General features: G+C 41.0%; 1 protein-coding gene across 6 annotated transcripts in view; it reads left to right on the top strand.

The window, feature by feature from the left end:
• LOC115125604 (zinc finger transcription factor Trps1-like) overlaps positions 1–17,540 on the top strand; it is a 254,130-nt gene that overhangs the window by 223,421 nt on the left and 13,169 nt on the right. The window lies entirely within an intron of this gene.

Below are 17,540 nucleotides of genomic sequence, written 5' to 3'. Positions count from 1 at the left end.
TCAGAAGCTCCACTCGGTAAGGCGGGGGGCTCAACGCCTGTGGCCTCTATCAGAAGCTCCACTCGGTAAGGCGGGGAGGGGGGCTCAACGCCTGTGGCCTCTATCAGAAGCTCCACTCGGTAAGGCGGGGGGGGGGGGGGCTCAACGCCTGTGGCCTCTATCAGAAGCTCCACTCGGTAAGGCGGGGGGAGGGGGCTGGCCTGTGGCCTCTATCAGAAGCTCCACTCGGTGAGGGGGCTCAACGCCTGTGGCCTCTATCAGAAGCTCCACTCGGTAAGGCGGGGGTGGGGGCTCAACGCCTGTGGCCTCTATCAGAAGCTCCACTCGGTAGGGGGGCTCAACGCCTGTGGCCTCTATCAGAAGCTCCACTCGGTAAGGCGGGGGGTGGCGGGCTCAACGCCTGTGGCCTCTATCAGAAGCTCCACTCGGTAAGGCGGGGGGGGGCTCAACGCCTGTGGCCTCTTATCAGAAGCTCCACTCGGTAAGGCGGGGGGTGAGGCTCAACGCCTGTGGCCTCTATCAGAAGCTCCACTCGGTAAGGCGGGAGGGGGCTCAACGCCTGTGGCCTCTATCAGAAGCTCCACTCGGTAGGGGGCGTAATGCCTGTTAACCAACGATGCAGTTTTAAGAAAATAAATTAACTAAAGTAAAAAAAATAATTAAATAACACTAATAAAATAACAATAATGAGGCTATATACAGAGTCAATGTGCGGGGATACAGGTTACTCGAGGTCATTTGTACATGTAGGTAGGGGTAAAGTGACGAAACAGCGAGTAGCAATCCTTAACAGCTTCCTCCAAGGTTGGTATTTATCAATGCAAATAGTCCGGGTGGCCATTTGATTAATTGTTAAGCAGTCTTATGGCTTGAGGGTAGAAGCGTTAAGGAGCCTTTTGGACATAAACTTGGCATTCCGGTATTGCTTGCCATGCGGTAGCAGAGAGAACAGAGTATGACTTGGGTGACTGGAGTCTTTGAATATGTTTTGGGCCTTTCTCTGTCTGCTTGAAACATGCGGCCTTGGGAATGTTGACCTCTTTAAAGGTCTTGCTCACATTGGCTACTGAGAGCGTGATCACACAGTCGTCCGGAACAGCTGGTACTCTCATGCATGCTTCAGTGTTGCTTTCCTCGAAGCGAGCATAAAAGGCATTTAGCCCATCCGGTAGGCTCGCGTCACTGGGCAGCTCGCGGCTGAGTTTCACTTTATAGTCCATAATAGTTTGCAAGCCCTGCCACACCGACGAGCGTCAGAGCCGGTGTAGTATGATTCAATCTTAGTCCTCTATTGATGCTTTGCCTGTTTGATGGTTCGTCTGAGGGCATAGCTGGATTTATTATAAGCGTCTGGATTAGTTTCCCACTCCTTGAAAGCGGCAGCTCTAGCCTTTAACTCGGTGCGGATGCTGCCTGTAATCCATGGTTTCTGGTTGGGTTCTGTACGTACGGTCACTGTGGGGATGACGTCGTTGAATCACTTATTGATGAAGCCGGTATCTGAGGTGGTATACTCCTCAATGCCATTGGATGAATCCCGGAACATATTCCAGTCTGTGATAGCAAAACTGTCCTACAGCATAGCATCCATGTCATCTGACCACTTCCGTATTGAGCGAGTCACTGGTACTTCCTGCTTTAGTTTCTGCTTGTAAGCAGAAATGAGGAAGAAAGAATTATTGTCAGATTTGCCAAATGGGGGGGGCTTTGTACTCGTCTTTGTCTGTGGAGGAAAGGTGGTCTAGAGTTTTTTTCCCCTCTGGTTGCACGTGATATGCTGGTAGAATTTAGGTAAAACAGATTTAAGTTTGCCTGCATTAAAGTACCCGGCCACTAGGAGCGCCGCTTCCGGATGAGCATTTTCTTGTTTGCTTATGGCCTTATAGAGGTCGTTGAGAGCGGTCTTAGTGCCAGCGTCGGTTTGTGGTGGTAAATAGACGGCAAAAAATATAGATGAAATCTCTCTTGACAAATAGACACACACCTCCAACACTCATCTTACCGGATGTAGCTGTTCTGTCCTACCGAGGCATAGAAAACCCAGCCAACTGTATATTATCCACATTGTCGTACAGCCACGACTCGGTGAAATGTAAGATATTACAGTTTTTAATGTCCCGTAGGTAGGATAGTCTCAAATGGAGCGCATCCAGTTTATTCTCCAATGATTGCACGTTGGCCAATAGATCAGATGTTAGGCGGGTCAACCACTCACTGACAAATTCTTACAAGCCACCCTGATCTGTTCCCCCTGTATTCCTTCTTTTCTTCATGCGAATGCCGGGGATTTTGAACTTGTCTGGGAGCAACATTATCTCCTTCTTGTCAGACTCATTAACGAAAAAATATATGTCCTGTTCGAGGTGAGTAATCGCTGTTCTGATATCCAGAAGCTATATTCGGTCATAAGAGACGGTAGCATCAACTTTATGTACAAAATCAATTAGAAAAAATGTACAATCAATTAGAAAAAACCCTCACAAAATAGCTGGTTAGGAGCCCGTAGAACGGCAGCCATCCCCTCCAGCGCCATTCCTTCATAAGTGTTAGCAGAACACTGTAGCTGTTCCACCCTGTCCACCCCACTTCCTCCCTGGGTGATCGGTGAGCCTTTCAGGGCCTGGGGGAGGATGAGATAAGTGGGTCCGCTGTGCCCTCTAACCCCTAAAAGCTGAAACCCCCATAAAGTTCACACATGTTCCTCTCACAGATATGCAGGTTTACCCATCATATGTCTCTCAGTGAAGGCTCCTCAGAGGAGGACCATTCTACTCAGTGATATCTTTTTTTTTATTAGTGAAACAAAAAAAGTATAGATAAGATAAACCTATAATAAATATATTAAATTATTAAATAAATAAATTACTAAATCAAACTGTTTTGCGATGAAGGTCTACAGTAGCCTCAACAGCACTCTGTAGGGTAGCACCATGGTGTAGCTGGAGGAGAGCTGATTTCCGTCCTCCTCTGAGTACATTAACTTATATACAAAACCTAGGAGGCTCATGGTTCTCGCCCCCTTCCATAGACATACACAGTAATTATGATGACTTCCGGAGGACGCCCTCCAGCCAATCAGAGCTTTTGCAGCATGAACTGAAATGTTGTCCAATCAAAGGGTCAGAGAATTAATCTAGTACTATTTTCTGGATTTGTGAGTATCTTCCTAATTCTGCTCTGCATGCATTATTTTGTGTTTTACACTGTACACGGGGGATGTTTTTTGTAGAATAACTTTTTTGGTGTTTGTCCCATTTTATGAATTCTTGGTTGGTGAGCGGACCCCAGATATTACAACCACGAAGGGCAATGGGTTCTATAACTGATTCTTGTGTTTTTAGCCAGATCCTAATTGGGATGTTGAATTTATGTTCCTTTTGATGGTGTAGAAGATCCTTCTTGCCTCGTCTCTCAGATCAAAGTGAAATAAACAATAAAAATGTACTAAAAATACAGTGAACATTACACATACATAAGTTTCAAAACAATAAAGACATTACAAATGTCATATTATATATATAGAAAGCCCTTCTTGCCTTGTCTCTCAGATCTTTCACAGCTTTGTGGAAGTTACCTGTGGAGCTGATGTTTAGGCCGAGGTATGTATAGTTTTCTGTGTGCTCTAGGGCAGCGGTGTGTCGATGGAATTTGTGGTCCTGGCAACTGGACCTTTTTTAGAACCCCATTATTTTGGTCTTACTGAGATTTACTGTCAGGGCCCAGGTCTGGCAGAATCTGTGCAGAAGATCTAGGTGCTGCTGTAGGCCCTCCTTGGTTGGTGACAGAAGCACCAGATCATCAGCAAACAGTAGACATTTGACTTCAGATTCTAGTAGGGTGAGGCCGGGTGCTGCAGACTTTTCTAGCATCCGCGCCAATTCGTTGATATATATGTTGAAGAGGGTGGGGCTTAAGCTGCATCCCTGTCTAACCCCACTGTGGGAAGAAATGTGTGTTTTTTCCAATTTTAACCGCACACTTGTTGTTTGTGTACATGGATTTTATAATGTTGTATGTTTTACCCCCAACACCACTTTCCATCAATTTGTATAGCAGACCCTCATGCCAAATTGAGTCAAAGGCTTTTTTGAAATCAACAAAGCATGAGAAGACTTTACCTTTGTTTGGGTTTGTTTGGTTGTCAATTAGGGTGTGCAGGGTGAATACATGGTATGTTGTACGGTAATTTGGTAAAAAGCCAATTTGACATTTGCTTAGTACATTGTTTTCATTGAGGAAATGTACGAGTCTGCTGTTAATGATAATGCAGAAGATTTTCCCAAGGTTACTGTTGACGCATATCCCACGGTAGTTATAGGGGTCAAATTTGTCTCAACTTTTGTGGATTGGGGTGATCAGTCCTTGGTTCCAAATATTGGGGAAGATGCCAGAGCTAAGGATGATGTTAAAGAGTTTTAGTATAGCCCATTGGAATTTGTTGTGTGTATATTTGATCATTTCATTAAGGATACCATCAACACCACATGCCTTTTTGGGTTGGAGGGTTTATATTTTGTTCTGTAGCTCATTCAAGGTAATTGGAGAATCCAGTGGGTTCTGGTCGTCTTTAATAGTTGATTCTAAGATTTGTATTTGATCATGTATATGTTTCTGCTGTTTATTCTTTGTAATAGAGCCAAAAAGATTGGAGAAGTGGTCCGGGTCTCTATGTTTTTGGTTGGACAGGTTTCTCAATTTCTTTCTTAGATTTTTGCATTCTTCATCAAAGCATTTGTCATTGTTGTTCATTTTCTTCGGTTTTCTATTTGAGATTTTTAAATTTGATAGGGAAGCTGAGAGGTCAAATATACTGTTAAGATTTTCTACTGACAAGTTTACACCTTGACTATTACAGTGGAATGTTTTACACAGGAAATTGTCTGAAACTGCATTCCTTCCATCTATAGCATTTCTTAATGTTACTCAGTTCCTTTGGCTTTGATGCCTCATGATTGAGTATTGCTGAGTCTGTCTCTCTCTCTCTCTCTCTCTCTCTCTCTCTCTCTCTCTCTCTCTCTGTCTGTCTCTCTCTCTCTCTCTCTCTGTCTCTCTCTCTCTCTCTCTCTCTCTCTCTGTCTCTCTCTCTCTCTCTCTGTCTCTCTCTCTCTCTCTCTCTCTCTCTCTCTCTCTCCTAATCCGTTCTCACATTCCCTCATTCAAAGGCTGTGACCTCACCTTGTGGTGACACTGATGCAGAAAGAGGCATCATGGGAATGTAACATGGGAATGTAAGGATCATAATGATGTACAGTAGATATGCCTCTATCCATTTGGGGTTGTGCTCAGTGGAATTTGTCATTGAAATGGGAGTTTGATTTTAGTAAAATGATGGAAAGTCCTTTTTTTTAGGACTTGAAATTGAGGATGAGATGGCTCAATATTTGAGATTGAATGTGTAGTTGGTTTCTCTCTCCCGAAGAGGAGATGTCCATTGTGTTACGGACTTCATCATGTTATTCCGAAATAAGTCAATGTACTCAATCATTGAAGGACTTTACAACTGGTCCTCTCTATACTTCTTTTAGAGTTCATTTTTGGTTTTGAATACACAAGCTGTAGATTTTTTATTAAACCACCATGGGCTGGAACTTTCCAAGACGTACTTCGCAATGCTCTTTGAAATTAAATAGTGTCTGGGCAAACATATGGGTAAGCAAATGTGACATCATGTGAGGATTTACCCCTCGGAAACAAGAAGGCCTTTGTCTGCGCACTTCACTCATTTTGATGTTTAATCTCAGTAATTCAGTTATGACTAGGGTAGAGTGCACAGAGTCCGCCTGTTCTTTTAAGCCCAGTGTGCAGTGTTCTAGGCTGTGTTGCCTGGCCTGAAGGCGACTGGACCGACTGCCTGGGTGGCGGGTGGATCTATACAGGAGGCTCCCTGAGTCGGTGTGGTCGACTGGGCCAGAGAGAGAGGGACAAGCTTCAGAGAGCCCTTTCACTGGCCAGGCCACATGGTGGTCTAAACCAGCTCCAGACCAGCAAACCAGGCCTACCACAGTCAAAGAGATGGAGAGATAGAGAGAGAGAAAATAGACAGAGGGAGAGAGACGGAGGTTGAAAGAGAGAGACATGCTCCAGAGAGCCCTTTCCCTGGCCGGGCTACCTGGTGGTCTAAACCAGCTCCAGACCAGCAGACTAGGCCTACCATAGTTTAAGAGAGAAAGAGAGAGAGAAATAGACAGAGAGAGAGATATGGAAATAATTCATAAAAAAACAGAGCAAACTAGAATGCTATTTGGTCCTAAACAGAGAGTACACCGTGACAGAATACCTGACCACTGTGAATGACTCAAATTTAAGGAAAGCTTTACCTATATACAGACTCAGTGAGCATAGCCTTGCTATTGAGAAAGGCCACTGAAGGCAGACCTGGTTCTCAAGAGAAGACAGGCTATGTGCACACTGCCCACAAAATGAGGTGGAAACTGAGCTGCACTTCCTAACCTCCTGCCCAATGTATGACCATATTAGAGAGACATTCCCCTCAGATTACACAGATCCACAAAGAATTTGAAAACAAACCCAATTTTGATAAACTCCCATATCTACTGGGTGAAATACCATTGATTGAAAAACTTTACATGTCATAATTTTCTTATAACTGAGACAGAGTAGTACTTATTATATAGCATTTACATTTTACATTTAAGTCATTTAGCAGATGCTCTTATCCAGAGCGACTTACAAATTGGTGCGTTCACCTTAAGACATCCAGTGGAACAGCCACTTTACAATAGTGCATCTAAATCTTTTAAGGGGGTGAGAAGGATTACTTTATCCTATCCTAGGTATTCCTGAAAGAGGTGGGGTTTCAGGTGTCTCCGGAAGGTGGTGATTGACTCCGCTGTCCTGGCGTCGTGAGGGAGTTTGTTCCACCATTGGGGGGCCAGAGCAGCGAACAGTTTTGACTGGGCTGCGCGGGAACTGTACTTCCTCAGTGGTAGGGAGGCGAGCAGGCCAGAGGTGGATGAACGCAGTGCCCTTGTTTGGGTGTAGGGCCTGATCAGAGCCTGGAGGTACTGAGGTGCCGTTCCCCTCACAGCTCCGTAGGCAAGCACCATGGTCTTGTAGCGGATGCGAGCTTCAACTGGAAGCCAGTGGAGAGAGCGGAGGAGCGGGGTGACGTGAGAGAACTTGGGAAGGTTGAACATAGCAATACAGATGTAAGATCTTAATTTGATCACTATTTTCTTTCTGACAATTGTATTACACTACAAACTTGTAGTGTATTTGAGTTTTAAAAAGGCTTCTAAAGTTTGTAATTTCCACTTTGAGATTTCAGACTTGATTTTTCCCCCCTACAAAAATGTCCATGAATTATAATCCACATAATAAATTATACTTCAGTTCCTACTGGATTCTTTTCCTGCTGTAGCAAACTGGCTCACATTAAGATCTGATATCTGTCATATATTGTATTATGTTTGTGCACCAGGAGAATTTCTTATTTTTATGATTCACTATTAAGTTGGTTTTACAGAAATCCACCATTAGACATGTTGGAAATGACTGTGGTTGACGCCACTCTAACTCAGACTGCATCCCCAATGGCACCCTATTCCCTATATATATCCCTATATAGGGAATGGGGTGGGGAATATATATATTCCTATATCTCCATTGGAGATACAACTCAGTGATACTCTGCTCATCTGTGACTCTGGTCTCTGGTCTCCTCTTGACATGCATGTATTCTAGTGATGTGTTGCTGGTTGTTACTTCTCCTAGCTAAACTCAGCAAAAAAAAGACCCTGTCTTTCAAAAATAATTCATAAAAATCCAAATATCTTCACAGATCTAAACACTGTTTCCCTGCTGGTTCAATGAACCATAAACAATGAATGAACATGCACCTGTGGAACGGTCGTTAAGACACTAACAGCTTACAGACGGTAGGCAATTAAGGTCACAGTTATGAAGACTTAGGACACTAAAGGGACCTTTCCACTGACTCTGAAAAACACACACAAAAAATGCCCTGGGTCCCTGCTCATCTGTGTGAACGTGCCTTAGGTATGCTGCAAGGAGGCATGAGGACTGCACATGTGGCCAGGGCAATAAATTGCAATGTCCGTACTGTGTGTCGCCTAAGACAGCGCTACAGGGAGACAGGGCAGACAGCTGGTCGTCCTCGCAGTGACAGACCACGTGTAACAACACCTGCACAGGATTAGTACAACCGAACATTACACCTGCGGGACAGGTACAAGTTGTACAGGATGGCAACAACATCTGCCCAAGATACACCAGGAATGCACAATTGGGATCAATTTGCGGGATCAATTTGGAGGTCCGTATTGTCTGGGGCAGTGTGTCACAGCATCATCGGTCTGAGCTTGTTGTCGTTGCAGGCAATCTCAACACTGCACGTTACAGGGAAGACATCCTCCTCCCTCATGTGGTACCCTTCCTGCAGGCTCATCCTGACATGACCCTCCAGCATGACAATGCCACCAGCCATACTGCTCGTTCTGTGCATGATTTCCTGCAAGACAGTAATGTCAGTGTTCTGCCTTGGCCGGCGAAAGGCTCGGATCTCAATCCCATTGAGCACGTCTGGGACCTGTTGGATCGGGGGGTGAGTGCTAGGGCCATTCCCCCCAGAAATGTCCGGGAACTTGCAGGTGCCTTGGTGGAAGAGTGGGGTAACATCTCACAGCAAGAACTGGCAAATCTGGTGCAGTTCATGAGGAGGAGATGCACTGCAGTACTTAATGCAGCTGTTGGCCACTCCAGATACTGACTGTTACTTTTGATTTTGACCCCCTCCCCTTTTTTCAGGGACACATTATTCCATTTCTGTTCATCACATGTCTGTGGAACTTGTTCAGTTTATGTCTCAGTTGTTGAATCTTGTTATGTTCATACAAATATTTACACATGTTAAGTTTGCTGAAAGTAAATGCAGTTGACAGTGAGAGGATATTTCATTTTTTGCTTAGTTTAGTTGTTGGTGAGGAGATATAGTCTGCAGTCATTTATTCATCAGTTTGGGTTGTATAACTGATACATGGTCCACTAGCCACCAATGAATGACTTGGAGAGGAGAGGATTCTGATAAATTACTTGGTGAGGATTCTATTAAATGACTTTGGGAGGATTCTAATAAATGACTTGGAGAGGATTCTAATAAATGACTTTGGGAGGATTCTATTAAATGACTTTGGGAGGATTCTAATAAATGACTTGGAGAGGATTCTAATACATGACTTTGGGAGGATTCTATTAAATGACTTTGGGAGGATTCTATTAAATGACTTGGAGAGGATTCTATTAAATGACTTTGGGAGGATTCTAATAAATGACTTGGAGAGGATTCTAATAAATGACTTGGAGAGGATTCTATTAAATGACTTTGGGAGGATTCTAATAAATGACTTGGAGAGGATTCTAATAAATGACTTTGGGAGGATTCTAATAAATGACTTGGAGAGGATTCTATTAAATGACTTTGGGAGGATTCTAATAAATGACTTGGAGAGGATTCTAATACATGACTTTGGGAGGATTCTATTAAATGACTTTGGGAGGATTCTATTAAATGACTTGGAGAGGATTCTATTAAATGACTTTGGGAGGATTCTAATAAATGACTTGGAGAGGATTCTAATAAATGACTTTGGGAGGATTCTAATAAATGACTTGGAGAGGATTCTATTAAATGACTTTGGGAGGATTCTATTAAATGACTTTGGGAGGATTCTAATAAATGACTTTGGGAGGATTCTAATAAATGACTTTGGGAGGATTCTAATAAATGACTTGGAGAGGATTCTAATAAATGACTTGGAGAGGATTCTATTAAATGACTTTGGGAGGATTCTAATAAATGACTTTGGGAGGATTCTAATAAATGACTTGGAGAGGATTCTAATACATGACTTTGGGAGGATTCTATTAAATGACTTTGGGAGGATTCTATTAAATGACTTGGAGAGGATTCTAATAAATGACTTTGGGAGGATTCTATTAAATGACTTGGAGAGGATTCTATTAAATGACTTGGAGAGGATTCTATTAAATGACTTGGAGAGGATTCTATTAAATGACTTGGAGAGGATTCTAATAAATGACTTGGAGAGGATTCTAATAAATGACTTGGAGAGGATTCTAATAAATGACTTGGAGAGGATTCTATTAAATGACTTTGGGAGGATTCTAATAAATGACTTTGGGAGGATTCTATTAAATGACTTGGAGAGGATTCTGATAAATTACTTGGTGAGGATTCTATTAAATGACTTGGAGAGGATTCTAATAAATGACTTTGGGAGGATTCTAATAAATGACTTGGAGAGGATTCTATTAAATGACTTTGGGAGGATTCTATTAAATGACTTTGGGAGGATTCTAATAAATGACTTTGGGAGGATTCTATTAAATGACTTTGGGAGGATTCTAATAAATGACTTGGAGAGGATTCTATTAAATGACTTGGAGAGGATTCTAATAAATTACTTGGAGAGGATTCTATTAAATGACTTGGAGAGGATTCTAATAAATGACTTGGAGAGGATTCTAATAAATGACTTGGAGAGGATTCTAATAAATGACTTGGAGAGGATTCTATTAAATGACTTGGAGAGGATTCTAATAAATGACTTGGAGAGGATTCTATTAAATGACTTTGGGAGGATTCTAATAAATGACTTGGAGAGGATTCTAATAAATGACTTGGAGAGGATTCTAATAAATGACTTTGGGAGGATTCTATTAAATGACTTTGGGAGGATTCTATTAAATGACTTTGGGAGGATTCTAATAAATGACTTTGGGAGGATTCTATTAAATGACTTTGGGAGGATTCTAATAAATGACTTGGAGAGGATTCTAATAAATGACTTGGAGAGGATTCTAATAAATGACTTTGGGAGGATTCTATTAAATGACTTTGGGAGGATTCTAATAAATGACTTGGAGAGGATTCTAATAAATGACTTGGAGAGGATTCTAATAAATGACTTGGAGAGGATTCTAATAAATGACTTGGAGAGGATTCTATTAAATGACTTGGAGAGGATTCTAATAAATGACTTGGAGAGGATTCTAATAAATGACTTGGAGAGGATTCTAATAAATGACTTGGAGAGGATTCTATTAAATGACTTGGAGAGGATTCTAATAAATGACTTGGAGAGGATTCTAATAAATGACTTTGGGAGGATTCTATTAAATGACTTTGGGAGGATTCTATTAAATGACTTGGAGAGGATTCTATTAAATGACTTGGAGAGGATTCTAATAAATGACTTGGAGAGGATTCTATTAAATGACTTGGAGAGGATTCTATTAAATGACTTGGAGAGGATTCTATTAAATGACTTGGAGAGGATTCTATTAAATGACTTGGAGAGGATTCTAATAAATGACTTGGAGAGGATTCTATTAAATGACTTGGAGAGGATTCTATTAAATGACTTGGAGAGGATTCTAATAAATGACTTGGAGAGGATTCTATTAAATGACTTGGAGAGGATTCTAATAAATGACTTGGAGAGGATTCTAATAAATGACTTGGAGAGGATTCTATTAAATGACTTGGAGAGGATTCTATTAAATGACTTTGGGAGGATTCTATTAAATGACTTGGAGAGGATTCTAATAAATGACTTGGAGAGGATTCTAATAAATGACTTTGGGAGGATTCTAATAAATGACTTGGAGAGGATTCTAATAAATGACTTGGAGAGGATTCTAATACATGACTTTGGGAGGATTCTATTAAATGACTTGGAGAGGATTCTATTAAATGACTTGGAGAGGATTCTATTAAATGACTTGGAGAGGATTCTAATAAATGACTTGGAGAGGATTCTAATAAATGACTTGGAGAGGATTCTAATAAATGACTTGGAGAGGATTCTATTAAATGACTTGGAGAGGATTCTATTAAATGACTTTGGGAGGATTCTAATAAATGACTTGGAGAGGATTCTAATAAATGACTTGGAGAGGATTCTAATAAATGACTTGGAGAGGATTCTAATAAATGACTTGGAGAGGATTCTAATAAATGACTTGGAGAGGATTCTAATACATGACTTTGGGAGGATTCTAATACATGACTTTGGGAGGATTCTAATACATGACTTTGGGAGGATTCTAATACATGACTTGGAGAGGATTCTATTAAATGACTTGGAGAGGATTCTATTAAATGACTTGGAGAGGATTCTATTAAATGACTTGGAGAGGATTCTATTAAATGACTTGGAGAGGATTCTATTAAATGACTTTGGGAGGATTCTAATAAATGACTTGGAGAGGATTCTAATAAATGACTTGGAGAGGATTCTAATACATGACTTTGGGAGGATTCTAATAAATGACTTGGAGAGGATTCTATTAAATGACTTGGAGAGGATTCTAATAAATGACTTGGAGAGGATTCTAATAAATGACTTGGAGAGGATTCTAATAAATGACTTGGAGAGGATTCTAATAAATGACTTTGGGAGGATTCTAATAAATGACTTGGAGAGGATTCTAATAAATGACTTGGAGAGGATTCTAATACATGACTTTGGGAGGATTCTAATACATGACTTTGGGAGGATTCTAATACATGACTTTGGGAGGATTCTAATACATGACTTTGGGAGGATTCTAATAAATGACTTTGGGAGGATTCTAATAAATGACTTGGAGAGGATTCTATTAAATGACTTGGAGAGGATTCTAATAAATGACTTGGAGAGGATTCTAATAAATGACTTTGGGAGGATTCTATTAAATGACTTGGAGAGGATTCTAATAAATGACTTGGAGAGGATTCTATTAAATGACTTTGGGAGGATTCTAATAAATGACTTGGAGAGGATTCTAATAAATGACTTGGAGAGGATTCTATTAAATGACTTGGAGAGGATTCTAATAAATGACTTGGAGAGGATTCTATTAAATGACTTGGAGAGGATTCTATTAAATGACTTGGAGAGGATTCTATTAAATGACTTGGAGAGGATTCTATTAAATGACTTGGAGAGGATTCTATTAAATGACTTGGAGAGGATTCTATTAAATGACTTGGAGAGGATTCTATTAAATGACTTGGAGAGGATTCTATTAAATGACTTGGAGAGGATGCTATTAAATGACTTGGAGAGGATTCTATTAAATGACTTGGAGAGGATTCTAATAAATGACTTGGAGAGGATTCTATTAAATGACTTGGAGAGGATTCTAATAAATGACTTGGAGAGGATTCTAATAAATGACTTGGAGAGGATTCTATTAAATGACTTGGAGAGGATTCTAATAAATGACTTGGAGAGGATTCTAATAAATGACTTGGAGAGGATTCTAATAAATGACTTGGAGAGGATTCTATTAAATGACTTGGAGAGGATTCTATTAAATGACTTGGAGAGGATTCTATTAAATGACTTGGAGAGGATTCTATTAAATGACTTGGAGAGGATTCTATTAAATGACTTGGAGAGGATTCTATTAAATGACTTGGAGAGGATTCTATTAAATGACTTGGAGAGGATTCTATTAAATGACTTGGAGAGGATTCTATTAAATGACTTGGAGAGGATTCTATTAAATGACTTGGAGAGGATTCTAATAAATGACTTGGAGAGGATTCTAATAAATGACTTGGAGAGGATTCTATTAAATGACTTGGAGAGGATTCTATTAAATGACTTGGAGAGGATTCTATTAAATGACTTGGAGAGGATTCTATTAAATGACTTGGAGAGGATTCTATTAAATGACTTGGAGAGGATTCTATTAAATGACTTGGAGAGGATTCTAATAAATGACTTTGGGAGGATTCTAATAAATTACTTGGAGAGGATTCTATTAAATGACTTGGAGAGGATTCTATTAAATGACTTTGGGAGGATTCTATTAAATGACTTGGAGAGGATTCTATTAAATGACTTGGAGAGGATTCTAATAAATGACTTGGAGAGGATTCTATTAAATGACTTGGAGAGGATTCTAATAAATGACTTGGAGAGGATTCTATTAAATGACTTGGAGAGGATTCTAATAAATGACTTGGAGAGGATTCTAATAAATGACTTGGAGAGGATTCTAATAAATGACTTGGAGAGGATTCTATTAAATGACTTGGAGAGGATTCTAATAAATGACTTGGAGAGGATTCTAATAAATGAGAGTTTCCCATCATTTTGCACAACATCCTCTCAGTGGGGGCTGAGTTATGGTATCTTGTTCGTTCTATCCTCACCGGAAACGACCCTGATGTTGCAGCAGAATTCTCTTAGAAAAAAAGTGTTCCAAAATGGTTTTTCAGCTGTCCCCATAGGAGAACCGGTTTTGGTCCAAGGTAGAACCCTTTTGGGTTACATGTAGAACCCTCTGTGTAAGAGTGTAGAGAGGGCATCGTTTAACAGAACGTTACATCGCTTGTTTTTTTAGAAGGTCTGCAATTAATCAGGGATGATGACGTTTTCATCTGCAGGCACGTTCATCTACCCGGCCAATCCCTGTCTTTCACATCTTGGCAGTGGATGTTCCAGTAGTATTTATATCGTTTTGAATAAAACATTTATATGCTGTACAGAAATCATTTCATAATAGCAGCTCATAAACCGGTGCTGTAGTGGGCCTGTAATTTATGTCTGGACTCTTAGAACATAATAGCACCTGACAGGCAGTGTGGAGCGTAGGACCTACTGTATGTGTGAGTTCCTCAATGCCAGCGCGTAGCAGCATTACTTTGTTCTGTCTGAACAGTCTGTCTCTGTCTTTACAGATGTAAAAACTCAACGAGGTAGCAGCACTACTTTGTTCTGTCTGAACAGTCTGTCTCTGTCTTTACAGATGTAAAAACTCAACGAGGTAGCAGCACTACTTTGTTCTGTCTGAACAGTCTGTCTCTGTCTTTACAGATGTAAAAACTCAACGAGGTAGCAGCATTACTTTGTTTAGTCTGAAGAGTCTCTGTTTACAGTTGCCAAAGTGCACTCCTCCGTCCATCACGCTGACAGAAAACAATGAATGGCATACTCCTAAAGGTCTCCTGAACTGTTCTGAAAAGTTCTGCTGCTGACAACGGAGACACACAGTACCTTATTATCTACGTAGTGCACTACTGTTGACCAAAGCCTTATGAGGCTCTCTATGTGCCCTGGTCAACAGTAGGGCACTATATAAGGAATAGGGTGCCATTTGGGATGCAGACAATGATGAAAGCACTAGCTTTGTGAGGAGTGAGGCAACATAGACGGTATTCATATCACAATGAGAAAGGTAGCTACATTAAAGGTTAATCACTTATCCACTTATGGAGCCTGGAAATACCAAAGCTTTTGTATTGTGTAGACCTTTGTGTATGGTAGATGATGCCAGTGAGAGATCTCTAATGCATGACACACAGGCTCTGGTTCACAACAGCAGGGGACCACCAACCTAACGGTCTAGACAGACACAGCGGCAGTATGGAAGTAGATGCATGATGCATCACGTGAGCAGGTGAATAGGTTGAAGGGTTGTTTTAGACGGAACATCCTGTAAGAGAGATAATTATGAGCTATCGTAGGAAGTCAAATAAAAGGTCAAGATGGTGGCAGAATGAAGATGACCTTTCTTCTGTCTGCGTCTTCCACCCACCTTCCTTTGTCTATGGCATTACACTGTCAATCTGTTGTCTAACTGTTGGCTAAACATGTCATGAACTTTTACTAGACTTGGATCTCTCTGCAGAAAAATGAGAGAGAGAGCGAGACCTGGGCCCTGCTAGTAAACCCCAAAAATACAGAAAAGTCTGATTTTCCAGAGAAGGTCCAGATCTCAGGGAATTAGACCAAAGTTCTCAATTGGTACAAAATATATAGAGTACTCCAAACACTACAATTACTTAGGTTTAAGCTCTGGATGCCTTAATGAGGCAGTGAATGATCTGCGAGAGATAGCACACATTCTACGCCATTAAAAACTAATTGAAGTTGAAATACCTACATTGCTGCCTGAGGGACAGTGATTGATAAACCAACCAACCTGAAAATGTCCTCTATGCCATTGTTATTGTTATTGTTATTGTTCATTGTTCATTGTATGGTTATTTTCACCCTTGATTATTGTTGTTGCTGTTGTCACGTTGACAATATTGATTATTATTTCAATGATGTTAATATCTCCAAAGCTTTTGCAATATATATATTTTTACATCGTGCCCTCATTCAATTCAATTAAATTGCGAGAGAGAGACACAGAGAGATGAATTGAGACAAAGACACAGAGAGAGAGAGAGAGAGAGAGAGAGAGAGAGAGAGAGAGAGAGACACAGAGAGACGAATTGAGACAAAGACACAGAGAGAGAGAGAGAGAGACAGACACACAGACAAGACAGACAGAGACACACAGAGAGAGAGAGAGACACATAGAGAGACGAATTGAGACAGACACAGACAGAGAGACAGAGAAACATGGAGAAATGAATTGAGACGCAGAGCGACAGAGAGAGAGAGAGAGAGAGAGAGAGAGAGAGAGACACAGAGAGACAGAGAAACAGAGAGAGAAAGAGACAGAGAGAGAGAGAGACAGAGAGAGAGAGAGAGAGAGAGAGAAAGAGAGACAGAGAGAGAGAGAGAAAGAGACAGAGAGAGAGAGAGAAAGAGAGAGAGAGACAGAGAGAGAGAGAGAAAGAGACAGAGAGAGAAAGAGACAGAGAGAGAGAGAGACAGATTTGAAATGTCTTTATTCTTTTGGAACTTCTGTGAGTGTAATGTTTACTGTACATTTTATTGTTCATTTCACTTTTGTTTATTATCTACTTCACCTGCTTTGGCAATGTTAACATATGTTTCCCATGACAATAGAGCACTTAAATTTAATTGAATTGAGAGAAAGACAGAGACAAGGTAGGACAAAGAGCGTCCATGGCTGTGTGGGTTCAGAATGTTCCGGTCAGTAGAGGGCAGTCTTTCTTTCTTCTGGTCTGAATCATCTTCTGCTTCTCCTCTCCTCCTGCTCCAAACAGACAGCCTTGACTGCTGGCTGAGAGAGAAAGAAAGATAGAGAGAGAGAGACAGAGATAGTGAGAGAGAGAGAGAGAGAGGTAGAGAGAGAGACGGAGATAGTGAGAGAGAGACGGTGATGGTCCGGGCCTAAACCACCCAAAAACAACACTAGACACTATGGTTGTCCTCTAGGTTACAGAGGGCTGGTAGTCCCATCCACCAAACTACCAGGTGTGAAACAGGGAAGAGACTCAGTGGGTATGTTAATCTGGTATAGAGCAGACCTAACCCACTCTATTAAATTAGTCATAACAGGAACGTTTTACATCTGGATAGAAATGAATAAGAAAATGATTCTCAACAGAGAGAAATGTCCTCATATATCCCCTCAATAGAATCCCCTCAATAGAATCCCCTCAATAGAATCCCCAGACTTTAACGATGACAACTTCTCCATCCTAGAGGGGAGATCAACCATTTCCAGGCCCAAGGACATGTACTAATCTGTGGTGACCTAAATGCCAGAACTGGACAAGAACCTGACACCCTCAGCACACAGGGGGATAAACACCTACTTGGAGGTGACAGCATTCCCTC

The sequence above is a fragment of the Oncorhynchus nerka genome, linkage group LG4 (genome assembly GCF_034236695.1).
Source record: "Oncorhynchus nerka isolate Pitt River linkage group LG4, Oner_Uvic_2.0, whole genome shotgun sequence".
NCBI classification, from domain to species: domain Eukaryota; kingdom Metazoa; phylum Chordata; class Actinopteri; order Salmoniformes; family Salmonidae; genus Oncorhynchus; species Oncorhynchus nerka.
This window is presented reverse-complemented; position numbering and strand designations above follow the sequence as displayed.